The 23,659-nt window shown below is 46.0% G+C and overlaps 1 long non-coding RNA gene, 2 other non-coding genes and 1 pseudogene across 3 annotated transcripts; 1 reads left to right on the top strand and 3 right to left on the bottom strand.

Annotated features, from left to right (window-relative positions):
* Positions 1-415: 415 nt before the first annotated feature.
* On the bottom strand, positions 416-487 carry trnaa-cgc (transfer RNA alanine (anticodon CGC)). Its single transcript has one exon. It is a non-coding gene; the product is annotated as a tRNA-Ala (tRNA).
* Positions 488-2,082: 1,595 nt separating this feature from the next.
* trnae-cuc (transfer RNA glutamic acid (anticodon CUC)) lies at positions 2,083-2,154 on the top strand. The gene has a single exon. It is a non-coding gene; the product is annotated as a tRNA-Glu (tRNA).
* A 4,564-nt stretch (positions 2,155-6,718) lies between these two features.
* Positions 6,719-23,659, bottom strand: part of LOC147270937 (uncharacterized) — a 78,154-nt pseudogene continuing 61,213 nt past the window's right edge.
* Positions 18,836-22,641, bottom strand: LOC147270943 (uncharacterized). The gene is made up of 3 exons (XR_015115730.1): positions 22,468-22,641; positions 19,259-19,421; positions 18,836-19,005 (listed from the first exon to the last, which is right to left on the bottom strand). It is a non-coding gene; the product is annotated as an uncharacterized LOC147270943 (long non-coding RNA).

Genomic DNA, 23,659 nt, shown 5'->3' with positions numbered 1-23,659 from the left:
TGAACAGGTGATTTGTCCAAAAGTCAACATCAGATTCATTTCCAATCTGTGGAAGCAGTTTCATCTTGAGGTTCCAGGTAAGAACAGCCAGCTGTGGGCTGACACACATCTCTTCAGGAGCACTTCTATGCTCCAAACTTGCCAGGTTGAATTGTGTCTGTATTCTGAGGGCAGCAGGAGGACGGAGGAGTGAGGACACACACATTTGGAACTGAGAGCAGCTGTGTGTGGGATTTCCCCTCCAAAGATAAAACCAGCTCCTTCATGCTGGCTATGAAGGCTCACAGTCACACTGACGCAGCTACAACTACTTTGATATGCAACAGACAGGTTTCTCTTCTGGGAGTTTGTTATCGACTGTTGTCACATTTAAGGATCAATTTAGCTGTTAAGATGAAGGCTCCAAAGGACCAGCTGGAGATGCCGGGGATTGAACCCGGGGCCTCATACATGCGAAGCATGCGCTCTACCACTGAGCTACATCCCCTCTGGTAGAGTCACTGTTTAACTGATCAAACACAAATTTTAGGGATAAAAAGGAAGTCAGCCTCTGATCTCAAAGGCTCTGTGATCTCAGGAGTTTCACTGTGATGTCAGCCCTCACAACCTTAGACCACAGAGGCAAGTCAGGCTCCAGGAAGCTGAGGCTGCTCCGTTCTCAGTCCAGTCCAGAGTGAAGGTTTCCCTCTCAGAAGCTTTCCAATCCAGCCCAGATCCTCTCTGACTAGCAGGAGTCTTTGACGAATAAAAAATCATTATATTGAACGTCTGCACATCCTCAGAATGAAGTAAAAGTATTTGTGTTCCTAAAATAATCTCCAGATGCTAAGATCAATTATTAACATTGATTGACAGCTCTAAACTGACCCACCATCACGATACAGTTGCAACTGAAATATTTAGAAATATTTCAAGGAAGCAGCAGGCCCTCATCCGCCCCGGTCCACTCGACTGTGTCCCCTGAGACAGATGACAGCTCACTTCCGGCAGAGGCAGTTAGGTTGAGGACCGTTGCTGATGTCATCAACTGATGTCTCCATCACCAAAGGTGACAGACAGGATGGTCATGGACATAAAACAGAGGTCGAAGAATGAGAAAGAATGGTTGTCCTGACTGAAGTTTAGCTTGAGCTTTTTAATTTGTTACTAAAGGAAGTACTGGTACAAGTAAAGGCAGGCGAACTTTCCACAAATATTCAGAATTAACTTTGACAACCAAAACATGAACCAAGACGACAAAATAGTGAACATGAAAAAGGAACCAGTCCCACCTTCTTGTGTGTTCCTGCTGAAGTAAATGTTTATGAAGATTTGTTGTGTTCTTTTTCCAAAGGTCCAGCCAGCATTGCAGGTGTCAGGAGGAGGAGCCACTTCAGCAGGATCTGTGGGACAAATCCCCCCATGGTGAGACCTGTCCAGCTCCCTGCAGCTCTGCAAGTGTTACCAACTCTTCATTCCAGCTGTTTGGTTGAATCCCATTTTTTCACCTTTGAACCTTTTGAACACTGATGAGGAGGTGAGGCTGGAGGCAAAACCACAACCTCACGTCATCTCACAGGATGAACCAAAATGCCAGACACTTCCTGTCACTGCTCCAGCACCACCTGTCTCCCCTCCATGTCTTTACCATCTGTGCAGCTTCCTGCTGTCCCTGGACCCTCACAGGTGATCGCTCCACCTGGAGCCTCACAGATGGGTTCTAACCTCCCAATACCTGCAGCCCAGCCTCGACCCACTCAGACACAGTCACCCGTTCAAGCTGGGCCTGGTACCACACTCCAGTACAGACAGAGAGAAAGAAGACACACGGGATCCTTTGAAGAAAATGCAGTAAAGACAGGAAGCCCCATCACATTGTCAGTGTTTCAGTGACTGGCATTGTGAAGAGACTGAGACAAAGTCAGTTATGAATGGAGGGCTGAGTTGGAGCAGAGGGGGGCAGGATCCTGGGGGTGGACTGTCTTTAGGGGGCTGAGGTGTCTGGTGGTCTTGGTGGACCCTCTGCATCTCAAGCTGAGACCACAGAGTCCTGTGTTCTTGAGTCATTGTCTATAGTCTCTGTTGTTGGAGAGCTCAGTGTGGTCCCTGATGGTCTAGTGGCTAGGATTCGGCGCTCTCACCGCCGCGGCCCGGGTTCGATTCCCGGTCAGGGAATGAGTTATTTAGAGGTTGAGGGAGAGGTGATCAGGTGGTCCACATGATGGTGGAGGTGATGAACTGTGAATCCATCATGGCTCCACTCTCACCCTCATTGTAGTGTTCTTGGTTCACTCTGCCATGGCCCCATGTTGAAGGGTGACTGTCTCATTCAGGTTCAACCCTTTGTTAGACTCTATTAAGTCACTGACTCCCAAACTCTGTAATCCTCCTTAGTAGCTTTGGATCCTTGCAGCACAGAAAGTCTGTTCACTGATGTAGGAACTGCAAAACTTAGAGCTCCGGTCCTTCGTTCCTTCCTCCACTGAGCAGAACAAACACAGAACAGAGAGCAGTTCCTCCTACAGTTCTCAGAAAGACTGAGGGCAACAAAGAAAGGAGGGAAATGCAATCAATGTTGAATTATTTTACATTTCTTATATTTGATCAAAGATAGAACTTAATAAGCGTCCATCAACCTGCAGGACAAACTCCTTCACTGTGTGGGAGGTTCAGAGTCCCTGGTTTGATTGCAGCTTTGACCTGAGCAGGTGTTCATCCTCATCTCAGTAACAGGGGACACTTTATCACAGCAGTGGACATCTCAGTAACAGGGGACACTTTATCACAGCAGTGGACAAACATCAGCATTCATCACCCAGCAGCTCCTCTGATCAACAGAACAAGTTAAAGTATTCTGGAGAAGGAGGGCATCCATCCCTCTACCTCTCACATGCTAAGCTAGCACTCTACCATTGGAGCTAAGTCCCTGCTAATGAGCAGCAGATGATGGAGGTTGACCTTCATGCAGGGTTGGATGACCTTCACCAGTTGGAGCTTCTCTGGTTGACCAACATGCGGAATCTCTTTCAATACTCCAGTGGTGTTTAAGTGATGAAAATATGGGTTAGTGACTGGGAGGGTGTGTGTGTGTGTGTGTGTGTGTGTTTGTGTGTGTGTATGTGTGCGCGTGTGTGTTTGTGTGTGTGTATGTGTGTGTGTTTGTTTTTGTGTTTGTATGCAGATTTTTGCCTGGAACAACGGATTTTATTTGAAGCAAGAGACTCCAGATCAAAGTCAGAATTGATGATGATGTCATCAGGGGGCTTTGATAGTGTATTTATTTGTACCTAGAATTCTCTCTTTGATCTCAGGAGGACATGAAAGAAACCCAACTGAGGAAAGTAGAGGAGAACGTTCAGCTTCATTAGAAACACTTGAACTGTGTTGAATTATATATATATATATATATATATATATATATATATATATATATATATATATGTATATATATATGTATATATATGTGTGTATATATATATGTATATATATATGTGTGTATATATATATATGTATATATATATATGTGTATATATATATGTGTGTATATATATATATATGTATATATATATGTATATATATGTGTGTATATATATATGTATATATATATATATATATATATATATATATATATATATATATATATATATATATATATATATATATATATATATATATATATATATATATATAAGGGCTGCACGGTGGTGCAGTGGTTAGCACTGTGGCCTCACAGCAAGAAGATGCCGGGTTCGAGTCCCGGCTCGGGCACAGGATCTTTCTGTGTGAGTCTCCATGTTCTCTCTGTTCCTGTGTGGGTTCTCTCTGGTACTCCAGCTTCCTCCCACAGTCCAAAAACATGCAATTGGGGACGAGGCTGGTTGGATTCTCTAAATTGACCGTAGGTATGAATGTGAGTGTGAATGGTTGTCTGTCTCTGTGTGTTGGCCCTGTGATGGACTGGTGACCTGTCCAGGGTGAACCCTGCCTCTCGCCCGTTGATGCTGGGATAGGCTCCACCCCCCCACGACCCTTAATGTGTAGGAATAAGTGGAAGATGACGATGGATGGATATATATATATATATATATATAAAAATCCTTCTGTAAATATCTTTTCTGTCTGTAAATCCTTATTTCTGTCCTCCACTCTTTATTATGCTATCTCTTGCTACCCCGGGACCAGAGTTCAATTTTCGTACCACCAACATGGAAATGTGAGTGGTTTGACAATCAAGATCCTTGAATCCTTGAATCCAAACGTCTATAGAAACATAAAAACTGCAGCATCAAAAACGATAAGGAGAGTGATTTTCATTTCAATGTTTTATTCAAACGTCCCACAAAAGAAAGGAGTTTACTGTTCAGTCCACAAACAAACTCCAACTCTGCTTTCAAGAACTCATCACCCTGTTGAAGCTCTGGTCTCCATGGCAACAAAGCACACGCCTTCATAAAAGCTGTGAACCACTCAGGAGCCAGCCTGCATTTGTGTGTGGAAAGAGATAGAAACCCCAAAAGATGGTGCACATTAGTCTCTCTCCTCAGCTTCAGTGTTCAGACACAGCAGTGTGTGTGTGTGTGTGTGTGTGTGTGTGTGTGTGTGTGTTTGTGTGTGTGTGAGCAACAACTTAACACAGGAGAGGAAACCATAACACTGATCATTGAATGTACAGCCACACTTCAACTCAATGAATGCTCTGCACAGAAGAATCCAGCTTCATTCCTGGATCAACAAGTCTTCTTCCAGCGAGTCAAACTCAATAAAAAAGCAAACAAATCCAAGCAAAGGACAAGGAACTCCAGCATTTTCCCTCCCTGATGACATCCACTCAGTTTTTAAAGGTGAATGTGGAGCAGACGGTGCAGTTTGGCTGCAGGTCTTGGACAAGGCTCTGAGATGCTGGCTGCTCAACAAGAGAGAAGGGCTGGAGACCAGGAACTAGAAAGCTGAGGACTGCACTGTCCACACTCCTGTGAGACCTGCTTCCTTTCTTCAAGCGTCATCAAGACGTCCCAGCCTCAGATTTTCTGATTGGAGACAATGATGACCACAAGTACAAGGAATAAAAGACAAGACAAAACAAACGCAAAATCCATCCAAATCCATTGATTGATTGATTGCTGCAGTTCTAATGTGGAGTTTCAAACTCAGAGAACAGCTGCCGTAAAACACAGAAGAGGAAGAAGAAGGATTTTTATCCATAACTGAGATAAAAATTGAAAAGTTCAAAATAACATGAAAAATGGCAAATAATGTGTTGTTGTTTGTTGCCTTCAATCATTGCAGGAACAACATGAGATGGAAAAACAAGTCTTTCATCTATTTAAAGTAGAAAGATGTCTGTAGACAACATCCACTCCAAATAGTCAAACACAAGGGTGGTGATCAAGTAGAGCCTCTACATGGAAACAAAAGCACTGACAACTTTAAAAGAGAACAGAAAGTTTATTAAAAGACAAGTTTATAAGGACATTTAAAGGTGTGTAGACGGCTGTTTACACTTTAATTCAGCTGTAGAAGAAGAAGACCTTCACTGTGAAAACTCATCCTGTGTTACAGCCGCCCCTCCAGGACGGTCAGGGACCAACTTCAGTCCTGGTCCTGATACACCGGAAATCCAACCAATCCCTCACATAGGAACCATGTATTTGTTAAAGCAGCACTCGCTGTGTCTGTGTAGGAGCCAGTACTGAGCGTATACTGCATGTGTACTACTACTAAAGGTACTTCACCAGAGGCTCCAGCTTATGTCACATATTTCTCCATCAGCTGGATGACATCAATGATATCAGAGACTCCGCCCACTCATTTATTTTCACACATCTCAAAGACAATTCAGTGTTTGATCAGGATCAATACATCAATATAAAGATCAGTACTTGGTGCCAAGTGGATCTTTGATGGTGACCTAAGAGAAATCAGATCAGCCCTCACACCCTCCTGTCCAATGGTGGCTCCATGATTTCAGCTTCATCCTGTCTCTTTCCTGCTGTGTTTTCTCCTCTCTTTGTCTCTGTTCCTGCAGTCACACTGGATAGTTCCTGTGTGAAGGGGACCAACAAAGTGGTGGTGGACGCGTTGTCTAGAGTTCCTTCAGTGTGGAAATTGATAGTGAACTGTTTTCCTCTCTCTGGTTCTCCTCTTGTCTTTTCCTAGCCTCCTACATCATTGCTTTCTGGGTGCACCGGTCAATGCGGTAGCTTGGGACAAGAAATGCTGGACCACCGGAGCAGCCACTGGTTCACCTCCTGATAGGTTTACCTCATCTGTACAGAACAATGGGTGATGTACATGGTTTGAGGGGGTTTGGTTCATTATCATTTTGGCTTTTAAAAAAAATGCATTTCAGGTACTTTGGTGTCGTGACTTGCTTCCGGACCCCTTTCTTGAGGGTGTGTGTGTGTGTGTGGGGGGGGGGTATAAAGGTCCCGTGGTTGGTGCCTTTCATGCTGTTCCTTGTGTTGCAGCAGGTATCTGGAGGGTGGGGAGCTGTTCGTTCCTCCTAGTTGAAGCTCCTGGGCCCGGTGCTCTCTACATACAGAACCCGCCTTGCTGGCCGGGAGCCTCTCTTCCTCCTCATCCATTGTCTCTTTTATTTTCAGCAGACAACATCTCTTCTTTCCACCTCCCTTACACACATGCACACATGAACCCACACCACCAACTGGACTGATGTTCACATCACATTGTTGTCTGAGTTCAATTTTGGTTCATCGTTGTGTTTTTTCATGAAATAAATTCATTTTTTGGCCGTCAACCTGCGTCTCCCACTCTTGTCATGCTTCAAAGCCACGTCTTGCAAAGGTGGTTTCTTCCCAGTGTGCATTCTCATGTGTCTTTTCAGATGTCCCTTTTCTGAGAATCTTTTACCACAAACTGAGCAGGGAAATGGTTTCTCCCCAGTATGAGTTCTCATGTCTTTTCAGATCTCCCTGAACTGAGAATCTTTTGCCACAAAGGATGCAGGGATATGGTTTCTCCCCAGTGTGAGTTCTCATGTGTCTTTTCAGATGCCCCTTTTCTGAAAATCTTGTGCCACAAACAGAGCAGGGAAATGGTTTCTCCCCAGTGTGTGTTCTCATGTGTCTATTCAGATATCCCTTTTCTGAAAACCTTCCGCCACAAACTGAGCAGGGAAATGGTTTCTCCCCAGTGTGTGTTCTCATGTGTACATCCAAACTCCTTCTGTTTCGAAAACCTTTACTGCATGTTGAGCACCTAAAGGGACGCTCATCCTCACTGACTTCAGGCTCAGCTTCAGAAGAGTCTGACATCTGGTCTTCAGTCTGGGGTTGTACAAGTGGATCTGGATCTACCTTGCTGGCTGGTTCTGGTTCTCCACTCTCTTCTCCATCAGCTTCTGTTTTCAGAGGATGAACTGGGCTGCTGCTCAGAGACTCTTCTTTCAAGTTCTCCTCAGTTAGACTCTGATGAAGCTGTGGGAACTGAGGTTTCTCTTCGTTCTCTTCACTCTTCACAGGGACCAGAGTGAAGGGGAACGTGGTGATATCAGCTTCCTCCTGCCCTTGAAGCTGCCCTCCCTCCTCACTGGTGCAGAGCTCCTCCCACGCCTCTTTAATGTGGGGGGGCTCTGGGTCCTGCAGCTCAGGGGGAACCTCTTCTTTAATCACCAGCAGCTGCTCCACATCTGCAGGACACAAACAGCAACATCAGAAATCTCTTCATTTGACTCTGAAACAGCGGAGCAACAGACAGAAACAGAAATCAACTCAATGAAAAGAGACGTCCTGCTACTGAGGACCAGTCAGCAAACTGGGAACAGAAACGCTGGCTTCAGATGCTTGGATCAACGTTGGGTCACCCAGGTCAAAGGTCATAGGTCCCCTCTGCTGAATGGTTTTGTCCATTCATGATCACATCTGCTAGTCAGAATGTTCATTTCTAGAATGAGACCCTGTAGGAGAATGAGAGTTCAGTCCCTAGAACCAGAGGGAACCTGTACCGATGCTAAACATGTCAGCCCACCTACACTCACAGCCAGGGAGGTGCTGGCCACTGGGAGAAGTGGAATGATTCCCTAATGGCCGGTCCAGCCCAGGCCAACCGGGCAGTGGAGAAAAAAAGGTTGTTTTTAATGGGCTGATATAATTTCCAGTCTACAGGATCATCTTTTAACAAGGTAGCACCGTAGCAGCCTACAGAAGAACGACACAAGGACACCAACATGCACAGCATGCTGGGCCAGCCTGTCACACACGACTCAGTTAGCAGGAGTTAGCAACACAGTGTGAATGTCCCCTCAGCTTGGTCTTGTCTTGGTTCAGTTCAATGGTAACATGCTTCTGATGCCTGTTAATGGGAGTGTTCTTAACATTGACCACTGACAGTGACTCACACCTCAAGTCTCCTAAAATGCTCTCGCTGGCGCGCGGCTGAGGGCCTCAGTAGTTGAACTTCCTGGACTGAATTAGGGGCCCAGCAGGTCCCTGCACACCCACGTACAGTCAGCCAAGGTCCAAGATAAGAACAATCTGGGAATGACCATCCCTTCCTGGTAGATCATCAAGCCAAACACACACACACACACACACACACACACACACACACACACACACACACACACACACACAGCCTGTCTTCAGTATAAAGCTGTGTTCTGTCTCGTTGGAAGACATCTCTGACTGTGTTGTTAGCAGGGCTGCTGTGAATCAAGAGGTTCTCCATCCATACCTGAGTCTCCATCACTGATTCCTCTCCTCCACCTCTTTCTGACACAACAATCCTGACAGTGACAGTCTGGGTTGGAGCTGAGCAAAGTTGGATCTGGTCTCTGGATCTGGACTGAAACTGCATTAAAATGATCAACAGAGCTTCACTGGTGTCTGCAGGAGTTCTACCTTTGTAGTTTGTCCCCTAAAGCTGCTGCAACTTTAGTGAATTCTGACGGGACTCATTTGCATATCATGTGACTTGCTGCAGGAGACAGAGAGACTGCTGACACGTGTGTGTGTGTGTGTGTGTGTGTGTGTGTGTGTGTGTGTGTGTGTGTGTGTGTGTGTGTGTGTTGCCTGAGTCCCACCAACATTGTGCTGCCTGCTCTTTGACTTTGTCTCAGGGGTTTTTCCAGCTGGTCTGGACCACTTGGTCTGATGAAGCTCCAGCTAGAATTCCTGGACTTTGTTTCCTGAGCTACTAAAACCTCCCTTTATGTTGGGAACAATGCAGCAGGTCCCTGCGGGGACTCACCTGCTCTGTCCAGCCTGACTCGGGGCTTCAGCACGGCATCGAGCAGCAACCTCTGCCGGCGGTTCTCCCGCTCGTACTCCGCCACGGTTTCCTCCAGCAGAGCCACGATCTGCTCCGCGGCCGCCGCCAGCCGCTCGGTGAGCAGCGCTCTCAGCACCGGGACTCCAGCCGCTGAGTCTCCTTCTCCCAGCTGCAGCAGGAAGTCTTCAGCGGCGGCGAGGATCCGCTCCTGGACCGACACCCGCAGCAGCTGCGCGGCGCACATGTTGAGGTTCTACCGGCGCCACTCAGCCTTCAGGAGACAAAGACCGAGGCCGGGGGTTCACGGACTTCTCCTTCTTTCCTTGTTGTGTTCAAAGCTTCCCGCGTCTTCTTCTCGTTTTGTGAAGCGCGTATTGATGACGTATGTGGTGACGTCCGAAGCCTCTTCAGCCGGCAGTGACCACGTGACTGATTCAGGACCTGCTTCTCCGGCTTGGCGTGAGATTCTAAATGTCAAGCAGTGAAACGCCGTGGTTTCCTCCCTCCTCGTCCAAAAGCGTTCGCTATTTGATCAAAGGAAGGAGAAACAAGTGACTCGATGTTGTGGAGGCTGAACTCCGAGTTGAGAGAACTTTCATTCTGATCTGAGAGCAGCAACAAAGCCACTGAGAAAAACTGAACCACTGTCAGAGTCGGCACAGCATCAGCAGTCAGGCTGTGTTCACACTGGGAGAAACCATCGGACAGAAACCTCCCTCAGTCACACTGAAGGAACCTGAACTGACTGCTGCAGCTGGGACACACACACACACACACACACACACACACGCACACACACACACACACACACACACACACACACACACAGCAGGAAACATGAACAGAGAGATAAAAGCACAGGATGCCTCCTCCTCCTCCTTCCAGAGATCAACTGATCTCCAGATTGACTTCAGTTCTTTGATCAGAATTCTTCTTCCTCCTTGATAGATTTATTGATACTTTGTCATAGACGGTCCATTCCTATTGGAGGATGTTAAAGAGCAGGAGAACCAGGTTCCCATGTATGGAACTAGAATATTTATATACTGTATTGCAGTCGTTTCCAACATCCATCCATCCATTGTCTTCCTCTTATTCCTGATAAGGGTCATGGGGGGTGGAGCCTATCCCAGTGTCTACAGGCGAGAGGCGGGGTTCACCCTGGACAGGTCACCAGTCCATCACAGGACCAACACATAGAGACAGACAACCATTCACTCTCACAGTCACACCTACGGTCAATTTAGAGTATCAATCAGCCTCGTCCCCTCTTGATGTCTTTGGACTGTGGAGGAAGCTGGAGTACCAGAGAGAACCCACACAGGAACAGGGAGAACATGCAGACTCACACAGAAAGACCCTGTGCTCCAGCCGGGACTGGAACCCTGAACCTTCTTGCTGTGAGGTATTTTTATCTCACAAGTGGAAAAATGTAGAATCTTCATGTCATTACATGTCGTTCTCCATTGGGTCACTAGGGGGCAGCACCTACCTGCATCACCAATATGAGCCTTCAGTCTGTCAGGGGGTAGAATTCAGTCACCACCAATGACATCAGAGTCAGAGTTCAGACATCAAAGACAGACATTAAAGCCTCTCTGATAAAACAAAAATATCCTTCAATATTTTTTCCAAAGTGAGACCCTCTTTATTCTCTAGTTTAATCTGCTGCAATAATAATGAGCATCTTTGTCAGTCTACTGATGAATGTCAGATATCTTTGATGACCAAACCTGGACGTTTGTCTCAGTTTGACTGGAAGTCTCATTCATTCATTTCTCCTCCATGATTTCCTGCAATGATTTCCTGGTTCTGCTCCATTCAGGTTCAGAGAGCTGAGATTAAAATCACTCAGGAATAAAAGAGGAGACACCAACAAGTCAGCATGGAAGAGGAGCAGCTTTTCAAACTGGTCACCCTGGCTGCTGGTCTGGGCCTCCCTTTGCCTCGGTGCTCCTTGAACCAGTGAAGGTCCTGGTCCAGTCTTCTCCACTGAGTCCTGGTCAACAGGGAGCACCTCCCCACCAGAGAGGTGCAGGGCAAAGGAAAGGAAAACTCCAACCAGAATGAACGCTGCACTAAAAACTGCCCTCCATTTCTTGAGGGGAACGTTGGGTCTTCCTCAGGCAAACGGCAGTCAGCAGTGGCTCAACATCTGAACTGAGCCCAGACCAGGTCAGCTGATCATTCACCAGCTCAGCCCCTCCCACTCATGACGAAGACAATGACAATGACAATGTTAAGGGTAATGGGGGGTGGAGCCTATCCCAGCATCTACAGGTGAGAGGCAGGGTTCACCCTGGACAGGTCCCCAGTCCATCACAGGACCAACACATAGAGACAGACAACCATTCACACTCACAGTCACACCTACAGTCAATTTAGAGTATCAATCAGCCTCGTCCTCTCTTGATGTCTTTGGACTGTGGAGGAAGCTGGAGTACCAGAGAGAAACCACACAGGAACAGGGAGAACATGCAGACTCCACACAAGAAGATACTGCACCCGAGCCGGGACTTGAGCCCAGAACCTTCTTGCTGTGAGGCCACAGTGCTGACCACTGCACCACTGCACCACCGTGCAGCCCCCTTGAAACATAATGATGTTATTATTTATGTCTTTAATGCACCCAAACCTTTATTTTTCTAGGGTTTTGAGAGGTTCTGGGTCATGAATCCAAATTTAAATTGGACAAAAATGTCCTGCAGGGTCACTGGGGCCGCACGTTTCATGTTCTCAACAGATTAGAACTGTAGAGTGTGTGTGGTGTGTTTGTCAGGAGCTTTCAAGACCAAAGTTGTTGACACACAAAAGAAAGAAACATGTCAAAGTTTGTTCATTCTTATGAGTTAAACTGAAAATTAGTTGCAGAGTGACGACAAAAATGGAGAAATCCTCCTCTTCACTACTCAGTCAAAACCACTGACACACACACACACACACACACACACACACACACACACACACAAATAGTTTGTGTTTGTGAGAAGATTAAAAAAATCTACTGTGCTTTGATAAAGGTAAATTGTTGAGTATCAATCCTCTACTAATGTGTGGGAGTGTAGTTGTTAAGGCCGAGAGGTGAAGGCGATGGACTAGAAATCCATTGGGGTCTCCCTGCTCAGGTTGGAGTCCTGCCAACAACGTTAAACTGCTGCTCCGGAGGAGACAACACCTGCTCCTACTTTAGGTCCATGTGTCAAAGGTTTTCTTTCAAGGGCTGCAGCAGCTGATGATGAGGGAGAGAGAGAGGATTGGTAGCATGTTGTCTGTCTCCACCATTCTGGTGTTGACCAGATACTCCAGTGGAGGTGAAGCTGATGGAAAGGTTCCAAGTGGGACGGTTCCATGTTCTACCAGTTTCATCTAGAACTGAGGTGGAGCTTCGGGTTAAGTAGGAATTGGTTTGGTTTAGACCCTGGGAGTGTCAGTTGGTGTGTGTGTGTGTGTGTGTGTGTGTGTGTGTGTGTGTGTGTGTGTGTTTACATGCAGACTTTCCCTTGTGACAGCTGATTTGGTTTGGAATCCATCTTAGTCAGGACATTTGGAGAAAATTCTATCATGTCGTTATTTTGATTTACAAGACTGCAAAAATAAGTAAAATCCCCTCCCCTCCAAAAACCCTCTTCTCCAACTTTGTACTCAAGTTGTCTCCTCATCAGGCACCACAGGATCCAGCAGGTTCAGTTAAAACAGTCATTAGAGATTGAAAAAATGGCCATCAAACACAAAATTATAGGTTTCTAATTTTATTTGATGTTGACCCATTTTGTCCATTTAACATCAGGACTGCTCCCAGATCAGCTCCATGACCTCATCCCTGCACCAGAGTACCGCCCAAGTTCATCAAGGATGGCCAACATGAGCAGGTCTGGATTCACCTCCATCTTTGGAGGCTGTTGAATTTCCTCCTGAGGACCGTCAGGCTGTTTCCTGACTTTGCTGTGACCCAACAGCAGACAGCAACAAGGACTGAGGTGCACTTGGTAATTGGATGCACTGAAGTCATGTGACTGAAGTCATCCATTCCTCCACCTGTGGCTCCATGATAACTGAGGGACCTCTGGTTGGAGGCTGGACGATGATATTTGGTCTGGGGGGGTTAAGATGGTGGGGCTGTTTCAGTTCTAGTGCTGAAGGCTTTCACCATGACAGTCAGACTCTCCTCTGTCCTTCATGGTCCCTCAAATGTGCAGTGTGGACCTCACACACTGAATTTAGCCTGAAAACTCTTCATGAACAGCAGGAGACTCAGAGTCTCTGTGGCGCTCGGCTGTTAACAGAGAGGCTGGTGGTTGGAGCCCCCCAGGGACCAGGACCAGGCTCTACTGGTGCTGAGGACTCTGTTGATCAGCGGCTGAGTTGCTACTTGATGTCCACATTGGTCTGTTTCATCCTGAGTAGTTTGATCCCAGCAGAGTCGCTGCATCAATGATCTGAATGTGGACGGACAGACTGACCCTCCACAGCAGACGCCTGTCACAGATCTCTGGATGAGACACTTTGAGGTAAAGCCAGGTTCTGCCAGTCCCACTCACATGTTTCAATCACATGTTCAGAGATGGGTTTGTTGTTCCTGAATCCATTTCTTATTTTCTGATCACCTTGTGGATTGTTCATCATTCTCCTCATCACCATACTTTAGGTTGCAGTACGAACACCTGAGTTAGTCTGGGGTTGCAGGAATCATACAGCATCCAAATAATAGCAGGTTGAAACATTTATTTAAAAGAGTTTAACATGGTTACACACACACACACACACACACACACACACACACACACACACACGTTTCCAGTCATGTCATTGTGGGTTCATTTCATCAAGGCTCACAAACGGGGGAGGGTAACTTCACACACTCGTACGTTTCAGGTCTGACCTGAGTGGGGTCCTTCCACGTGGTTCTGACTCAAGGTGTTTTTCTGACACTGTGGCAACACCTGGCATCAGCTCAACTTTGACTTTTACACTTCTAACTGTACGCTGTGTGAGCTGTTCCATGTTTTAAAGCCATATTTCCAGTGTGGCCCACTGCACATCTTTGGAATGGCTCATGCCAGTTGCTGACGCCTCAGAACGACTGTGCTGTGATCTCAGTTTGAAGTTCTGTGCCATTGGAGAACCTGTCTTACCACGAGGTCACCTTGTTAGCCTGTGAATGTCTCCACCTACAGCGATGACTTCTGTCAGCTCCAAGTGTCTTCTTGTCTGGCATCTGAATTTCAGGTGAGAGACCCTCTGACTCCTGCAGCAGCAGTAGAGACAGAGGAGCCCTGAAGCTCAGAGGTTCCATGAGGGATCAAAGCCAGACGAGACGGCCACAAAGGTAACAGGACATTGTGGACTCAGTCGTCACCACTAATCTGTGTTGACAGTATTTAATGACATTCTGCTGCCAAAAACAGATCATGATTCCATACATTTGAGAGGCCTCACAGTTCAGGTTTCAGGTCTGTATCCACTGTAGAGGCCAATGAGAGCAAAAGAGCAACAGGGTCAAAGGTCAACAGGCCTCGTGTCTCAGCCAGGCCTCAAAGGGTTAAGTGAGCCTTTTGGAGCTCCTTTGAAAAAAGGCCTGACACCAATCTTGTTCAGGACCAACATGAAGAAGGATCTTTGGAACATTTTCACATCTTTAAGACGGCCTTGACTCCTTTTTATAGCAGGAGTCACTGAACAGCACAAAGCTGCTATTGCAGCCATCAGGCCTCATTTCTGATCAGTTATTATTGTTGAAACAAAGCTGAATATCAATTATTGATTTTTATTGTCATCATTTTGAACACCTGATGAGAGAAACACAATAAAAACATTTGAAAAGGAAGGATCAGAGTGTTGTTGTACTGCAATACTACAGTACAGCATCAGAGACACTCAGTTATTGATTGCCTGAATGATTGATTTACCCAGAAGAGGAACAGCTTTGTTGGAGCAGTAAAAATACACACATCAGAACGACAAAGTTACATTGGAAAAGAAACTACATGACATTACCAGCACAACATCTGAAGAACAGTTAGGATCAATTTAACTGGCCAGATAGTTAGGATTTCTTTAATGATATCCTTGATGAACCCAGACATCAGAGTGGTTTGTTCCCCTCAATCATAAATCTGTAAATACAGCGTGAAGTGATGGAACTAAAAGGCCACCTCTGAGTGCAGGAGTGAGCCTCTGTGACGGATGTGACGTCAGCAGACCGCCATTAGTTTGAGTCATTGTTTATATTCTTAATGCTGATTGGTCGATCTATAATGGTGACAAATGGACTTCGTAGGTAGAATAAACATCCAGAAATTAAATGAATTTGTAGATTGTCTTATTAATCAAAAGATGAAGTATTAAAAATATTTGTTTTTTTTCCTCGAAGTGAGCGACAACTACCGGATTTTCTCACAGAAGACAAACCAAACAAACAAACAAACCAAAGATTATACACAAGAACTGAGCTAAGATTCTGAAAACAAAATGCACCCCGCCTCTCACCCGTAGATGCTGGTATAGCAGTTGAAGAGGCCAGAGACCACGAGGAAAGACAACCTGAGGCTGATGCAGCGCAGAAAAGACATCAGGCAGAACCCCTGAGAGCAGAGCTTGCTAGCATTGGTGAAGGCATGAGACTCAAGCAGGAACTCCAGAACCACTGAGAACAATTAAAGACCAACTTAAAAGAACCATGAGGTAAGAAGTTCCCCCTCAGATGTGATATTGAACACAAAGTCCCAGAAAGTAATAAAGAACTAGAGGAGCAACAATGATTTCCTGGATACAAGTCAACACAACTGCTAGAGAACAAACTGATGACATCAATGAGTCCCTAAATAAGAGGCCACTTTGATTCTTAAGCCATGATTCAGCGCTCAGACCCTGATAAACCCTCCTGATGAAGGTTGTTCCTGATTCTCTCATGTTTGTATTCCTGCTGACCCCTGACCCTGGTAACCCTCCTGATGAAGGTTGTTCCTGATTGTCTCATGTTTGTGTTCCTGCTGGCCCCTGACCCTGGTAACCCTCCTGATGAAGGTTGTTCCTGATTGTCTCATGTTTGTATTCCTGCTGACCCCTGACCCTGGTAACCCTCCTAATGAAGGTTGTTCCTGATTGTCTCATGTTTGTATTCCTGCTGACCCCTGACCCTGGTAACCCTCCTGATGAAGGTTGTTCCTGATTGTCTCTTGTTTGTATTCCTGCTGACCCCTGACCCTGGTAACCCTCCTGATGAAGGTTGTTCCTGATTGTCTCTTGTTTGTATTCCTGCTGATCCCTGACCCTGGTAACCCTCCTGATGAAGGTTGTTCCTGATTGTCTCATGTTTGTATTCCTGCTGACCCCTGACCCTGGTAACCCTCCTGATGAAGGTTGTTCCTGATTGTCTCTTGTTTGTATTCCTGCTGACCCCTGACCCTGGTAACCCTCCTGATGAAGGTTGTTCCTGATTCTCTCATGTTTGTATTCCTGCTGACCCCTGACCCTGGTAACCCTCCTGATGCAGGTTGTTCCTGATTGTCTCTTGTTTGTATTCCTGCTGACCCCTGACCCTGGTAACCCTCCTAATGAAGGTTGTTCCTGATTGTCTCATGTTTGTATTCCTGCTGACCCCTGACCCTGGTAACCCTCCTGATGAAGGTTGTTCCTGATTGTCTCTTGTTTGTATTCCTGCTGACCCCTGACCCTGGTAACCCTCCTGATGAAGGTTGTTCCTGATTCTCTCATGTTTTTATTCCTTCTGACCCCAGACCCTGGTAACCCTCCTGATGAAGGTTGTTCCTGATTGTCTCTTGTTTGTATTCCTGCTGACCCCTGACCCTGGTAACCCTCCTGATGAAGGTTGTTCCTGATTCTCTCATGTTTTTATTCCTGCTGGCCCCTGACCCTGGTAACCCTCCTGATGAAGGTTGTTCCTGATTGTCTCTTGTTTGTATTCCTGCTGACCCCTGACCCTGGTAACCCTCCTGATGAAGGTTGTTCCTGATTGTCTCATGTTTGTATTCCTTCTGACCCCAGACCCTGGTAACCCTCCTGATGAAGGTTGTTCCTGATTCTCTCATGTTTTTATTCCTGCTGGCCCCTGACCCTGGTAACCCTCCTGATGAAGGTTGTTCCTGATTGTCTCTTGTTTGTATTCCTGCTGACCCCTGACCCTGGTAACCCTCCTGATGAAGGTTGTTCCTGATTGTCTCATGTTTGTATTCCTTCTGACCCCAGACCCTGGTAACCCTCCTGATGAAGGTTGTTCCTGATTCTCTCATGTTTTTATTCCTGCTGGCCCCTGACCCTGGTAACCCTCCTGATGAAGGTTGTTCCTGATTGTCTCATGTTTGTATTCCTTCTGACCCCAGACCCTGATAAACCCTCCTGATGAAGGTTTCTGTTTGCTTTTGTAACCCAATCCTGGAATATCCATGTCTCTCTGGGTTCATATGGAGCAGGGGTTCGAGTGCCATCTCCACCTTAACACCAGATGTTACAGTTGATTGCAACTTTAGTTTTGGTTTGTAATTCTAAGATTGTCCCACATAAAACACAAAAATACATTCATTTGAACAATAATGAACTGGGCCCTTTAAGAAAATAAAGTGTCCTCATGTGAGTTTTCTCACTTTTGTTAACCTTTAAAGTTCGTGGGCTCCAGGTCAGAGTTCCTTCAGATCAAGTAGGGTTTGATCTGTGAGTTCCAAAGCTAATAATCCCTGAGATTGAAAGTAGCTATGAGTGCATTCTTTCTACCGTAAACTGGAGCTGGTGCCGATCCAGATGCCTGGCGTGATCCTACCACAGAGCAGATGGTTCACCTGCTATTCCAGAGCATGTAGACACTGGTGTCTGGAATCAAGCTGGGTGGCTCACCATCTCTGGAATCTACTGGAATCTTGTGGACCGTCCCCACTGATCTAAAGACACAGGCTTCCAGTCTCTGTTGTGATTCATTCAGGACTGATCTCTCTTCTGTTTCTCTGTTGTTGAACAACTTTAGACCTGATTAGCAAAGCACTCAGTCCTGCTGAACGCAAGTACTTGTATGAAGATTCTCTCTAGTGGTTCAATTTCTTGAATTCAATTCTTGAATGAATTCACAGTAAAATTATTTTACTCTCACACAAAAAAAAAATACGCTCAGCATATTTTGACACAATAAGAATACCATTACATATTAAACTGCTCCTGTTTAACCAACGTGTCAATAAAAATATCAACTATTTCACATGTTTAACATGCTTTAAATCAATAACCTCACCAGTTTTTGGTGAAATCAACTTTGTTAGTGTTTTAACTCAGAATAAAATAAATCACTATATGTGAATAAATACCCATTTTTCTCTCTTTGCATAAAATACACCACTTTGCATGAAGACTTGTTCTCTAAACAATAAAAACAAACATTTCACACATCAGCACAAAACAGCTGTGTGCTAAGACCAGTAGAAGAAATGTGCATTTTAGGGTGCTCCTACAAACTGAGGTGCTCTTATGGCTCCAATAAACCCTGACAGAAGAATGGAGATTCAACATAGCACCGCCCCCACAGCGTGAGTGAGCAGCAGCAGCAGCAGCAGCAGCAGCAGCAGCAGCAGCAGCAGCAGCAGCAGCAGCAGCAGCTCATCTACCAACAGTCAAAGGATATCTCTCTGATTTGCATGTGCTCCACTCCTGAAGACGTCAGGGTTCAGACTCCCAGCAGGGTGGAAAGAGTTGGCCGACGTGATGACCGATTATTCTGGTGTCAAACTGGCGTCAGGAGTCCTCCTGGCTCTGATTAATGTGGTCACTACCTGCGGCGCCACAGAATGGACAGCACATCTGAAATTAAAACAAGAGGACAGGCTTGGACGCCTGGGATAGAGGGTTGAATGTAGTATTTGAACGATAATCAGTCTCTAATCTCAGTTTATCTCATCGCTACCAGCAAGCAGGCTCACAATAGACAAGCAAAGGGGCAGCGTGAACATGTTAATAACATGAACGTCCCGTAATGTGAGGCGTTGTACCGTGATGTCTTTGAATTAGCATTTTAAGTTAATTTTATGTAAACAGTCAAATAAAATCACATTACCACGCTACGCCGTAACTTGATTTTCTTCCCGCTCTTCTTGGAAACCAAACGTCTGTCAGCCGTCTCGTCTCTTCTTGCTACTGCTCTGCGTTGTGTTGAGTGTTGAGTGGGAGAAGGAGACTCAGTGTTTGGTATTCGCTCAAACAGGTGGTGTAATTTATTTCTGCACAGAAATAAATTTGAAAAATGCAGCAGCATTCATCCACCGGACCAGGGGCGCCACCAGAAATTTTCAAATTTCATGAAAGGTTCAAATTTTGCCCCCCCCCATCATCACAACTGCGCTTTAGTCAGACTTTTCGTTGCCCGTTCATGGACCATGAGTTTGTGTGACTTTAAATAAACGTATAAACTTAATTACAAACTTATTTCATTCAATGACGTAATGCACAGCAATAAATCCACTATTGTGCTCTCTGTATTTACGCTTTCTTCTAGGCAGCAGTCACGTACAGGTTTTTCTGAGCTGCTTACACACAATTTTAAAACAATGTCCTACTCATGCTGTAACTTCTGTCTTGGCACAGTTTGGTTCGAACATATTCACTCTCTGCAAATGCGTACACACAGCTTTCTGTGCAACATACAAATACCTATAAATACCGATGGAAATCCTGTGGATTTGAGTGTTTAGGTAGAAAACTGTGCTGTGCAAAGCTCTGGCAAGACAGAAATGTGAGTGTGAGAGTAGAATATTGTGTGTCGTGTTAAAATGGTGTGTGTAAAAACCTGTCAGAGTTTGACTCTCGGTTGCCCGTTCATGGACCGTGAGTTTGTGACCTTGTATTGTCATCGATGCTGCTGTTACATTATTTGACCAGTAGATGTCAGTATGGGCCCAGACATCAGTCAACCTCCATAAAAATAAACATGAGCAACCTTGTCCAGCACACTGTTTTGGACTGTTCGTCATTCAAATGTGCAAAAGAGGGTTTGTATGGAGTTTATGTGTTCCAACCTCCATGCATCACTGCATGATAGTCTTTTATCTGCATGGATTGAAACAGATTTACATTTTGTACACTTCAGAGCCAGAGAGCCCCAGGAAACATGAGTCAGCACAATTTTCTGCCTTGAACAACGAGGCAACAGTTATTTCATCAGACATAACGCGCCGCAAGAGATCCACTGAGTTTCTGCTTACTTTTAGGCAACACAAATTTATGATGAAACAAATGTTTGAATGTTCATAAACAGATATGCCAAGTGCACTGGCACAAAAAGGGGTCAAGTCAGAAGAGCTACATTGTTACACTTCACATTTTGAAACCACACCCAGTGAGCTTTGAGATGGCTTTTTTACATCAGAGGCAAGAAGAACACATGGGATGCAGAACATTGCATGTTCACGTTCACTGCCAACGAGCGACTCTCTTTTTGTCTGTTCTCTTGACGGCTGTTTTAGCGGTCAAATTTCGATCTGCTTTTTCATGGCTGAATTACTTTTCTTGTCCATCATCTTTTTTTTTCTTGTGGTGAGCAGCGTACACATTTGAATTATTTGTTCCTTTTAACAAAGCCTGGAAAACTTTCTGAAGAGCTGAATGTTGTGTTGATTTGAACTAAGAATCTGACCAAAACTTGATCATAGACCTGCGACCTAGGGTGTCCTGGTGCCACGTGCACCGGTGGGCATCCTTATGTTCAAACATGGTGTTCGTTATGGACAAACTGCAACTTGCACAGACGTCCAATAACTGAACACCACTCTGGTTCAGGTCGGGCCTGCCGTCCCTCCCAATCACACCCCTCCAGGTCACGCTGTCGTTGCCCACGTGAGCGTTGAAGTCTCCCAGTAGGACAATGGAGTCCCCAGCCGGGGCACCATCCAGTACCCTTCCCAAGGACTCCAAAAAGGGTGGGTACTCTGAACTGGTGTTCGGTGCATACGCGCAGACCACCGTCAGGACACGTTCCCCGACCCGAAGGCGCAGGGAAGCAACCCTTTCGTCCACCGGGGTAAACCCCAACGTACAGGAAGAGGGTCGAGGGGCAAAAACATGTGAGACAAGCCCCCAGCACCAGCACCACCCCACCTCTCCCACCAGCTCGTTGAGGTTTCACCACGTTTCAAAATAATGCGTCTCAATGGGGTTCCAGCTTTCACTGAGCGGCTGCCTTTTTTTCTGCCCCAGTCTGTGCAGAGATAAAAGCAATTCCAATCCTTTTTTGTCTTTTCCCTGCCATTTGCTGCCTTTTTGTACTTCAAGTTCATCACCAAAATATTTCCACTACATACAAACAACATGAAGACATCTTCACTTACACTGCTCACACAGTAAAGACTTCAATGCCCAGGTCGAGGCGCCGAGTCTTCTTTGTAGCAAAGTCACAAATTCAATATTTGAAGTCCAGTGAGCGAGCCAATTCCCTTTCAGCTGAAAGTGTTGCAGGACCCTTCAGGCTCTCTTGCCCCATGGTCGACCTGAGGTGACTCAGGATCAGTCTGAGTTCACTGAATGCCCTTCCTCCACCAGCACCTGTAACGGGCAGAGGGCAAAAAAATCCAAAGTGCACACAAACCTCTCCAAAAATGCTCTGGAGTTGCATTTGATAGACTGCATAGAGCAGATCAGGACGAGTGCAGTCAGAAGGGAGAGTGGCAGAATGGACTGCACTGTTTCAGGGATGCAGGCCAGTGAGATGCATTGTAGTGAACTCACACTCAGCCTTCCATGAGTTCCCCTAACAGTCAATAATTTAACTGAACTGTGATAAAGGCTGGAAGTAACACAATAAAGAAATCAACTATAAAGAATGTGTGACAGATTAGACCCACATAGGGATACCCACACGCCCCCAACCCACAAGTTGGGTTTGTGGCAGAGCACTGATGGACCGGGGCCTTAAAAACTAGAATCCTACAGCCTTTATGTACTGCTTAGCTCCTTCTCCAAACCTGGTTCCAGTAGTTTGGGTGGGCGTGTCCTCCTGAAGCTGAATCTGTGCATATTTAGGGGACCCATTAGTCATGAGTTCAGCACCAGCAGAACGTAGTATTTTATCTTGTACTGAGTCCAGTTTATCTCGCAAGTTCACCCACTTCAGCTGTTTGTTCACCGTGACGACAAAGGCAGCGTTTTTAAATGAGAACTGGCACTGCACCGCTCGCTGTAAACTTGTTCTCCTGGTTGGCTCATCGGGCCGCGTTCATCAGAACCCTGTTCTCATTCACGAGCGTTTAGAACTCTCAAGGCCAGTGAGCCTACCTTCTTGGAGAAGAACTGAGGGACCAGTTGTCTGCCTCTTTTCTTCCTCTCTTCTTTCTCCCGTCTTCCTCTTCGTTTGAGCCAACCAGACTTCATTATTACCGCTCGTTTCTCACACCGTCCATCAGCGACTCAGCGGCTGTGAGCGCACACCTGCAGCAGCGGCAGAGTGACGGAGCTCAGAGCGGCATTCGCGGGTTTGAATTGGACTGCACCATTGTGCAAGAGGGGGGGGGCTTAAATGACAATGTGATGAAGAACTCAAGAAAAAAGTAATGGAAATAGACAACCATGTTTAATTAGCTCATTTTAAAGTATCTTTTTTTTTTTTTTTACTTTACAGCCCCACTGAGGGCCCCTGTCAGTGCTCGGGCCCTTAGAATCGTTCCCATGTACCCCCCCCCAGCAGCGCCCATGGTCATGCCATCCATTGGATCACCAGCCCTGTGAAAACCTCTTCATGTTCATGTGTACTTCATTTTACAGAGAATCCAAACGATCTGGTGGCATTTTCAGGGGACACAATGGTGCAGTGGTGAGCACTGCTGCCTCCCAGCAGGAAGGTTCCAGATTGGAGCCCCAGCTGTGTGAGTCTCCATGTTCTCTCTGTTCCTGTGTGGAGTCTCCATGTTCTCCCTGTTCCTGTGTGGGTTCTCTCTGGTACTCCAGCTTCCTCCCACAGTCCAAAGACATCAAGAGGGGACGAGGCTGATTGATACTCTAAATTGACCGTAGGTGTGACTGTGAGAGTGAATGGTTGTCTGTCTCTATGTGTTGGTCCTGTGATGGACTGGTGACCTGTCCAGGGTGAACCACCCTCATGTCCAATGTCAGCTGTGATAGGCTCCACCCCCCCACACAAACCTTGACATATAATCAGTGTAGAAAAGGAAATTTATTGACACTAATGACTGAATCTGTCAGAACTGAACTGGATGTAAACCCTGAGAATTCAGAGGAAAGACCAGGAGGGTGGAACACAATAATAGATAAGAGGAAATGTGGAGTCTGGATTCTTTTCTCGAAGGAGACGGCAATGACAGTCCTGCTGAGTGACATCACTGACATGACTGGATGACATCAGTCACATGACTGGATGACTTCAGTCACGTGACAGGATGACTTCAGTCACATGACTGGATGACTTCAGTCACGTGACTGGATGACAGTGCAGATTCCAATGTAGAGGTTG

Source organism: Aulostomus chinensis, chromosome 1 (genome assembly GCF_037954235.1).
Source record: "Aulostomus chinensis isolate RoL2024-O1b breed Wild chromosome 1, RoL_Achi_v1.0, whole genome shotgun sequence".
NCBI lineage: Eukaryota > Metazoa > Chordata > Actinopteri > Syngnathiformes > Aulostomidae > Aulostomus > Aulostomus chinensis.
The sequence above is the reverse complement of the archived record's forward strand: the minus strand, read 5'-3'. Positions and strand labels throughout refer to the sequence as shown.